Raw genomic sequence first — 364 nt, forward strand, 5'->3', positions numbered from 1 at the left:
CCCGCCCCTCAGCCCCGTCCCCCCACCCCCCGAACGTTCTCCGTCACGACCTGCCCCTCGGCCCCGCCCTCCCGCGGCTGCCGCCCTAGGCGCAGGCGCAGTCGCGCTCCTCGTCCTCCAGGCCCTTCCTGCTTGCCGTCGCTTCCTCTCCCGCGCGTTCCCGCTTCCTCCAGGAGCTTGGTTTGGGGCCTGGCCTGGACGCCTGCCTGGGCCTGCTGCGCTCTAGTGGGCTCTGCCGGCGTCCTAGTGTCCGGCGTGCAGGCCGTCCTCCGCGGCCAGGGCGCCATGGGCGCGGCCCGGCGCGGCCCGCCGGGAGCCAGGCGGCCTGCCCGGGGCCCGCCGGCGGCGCGGGCGTGAGGGCAGC

Source organism: Ochotona princeps, chromosome 28 (genome assembly GCF_030435755.1).
Source record: "Ochotona princeps isolate mOchPri1 chromosome 28, mOchPri1.hap1, whole genome shotgun sequence".
NCBI classification, from domain to species: domain Eukaryota; kingdom Metazoa; phylum Chordata; class Mammalia; order Lagomorpha; family Ochotonidae; genus Ochotona; species Ochotona princeps.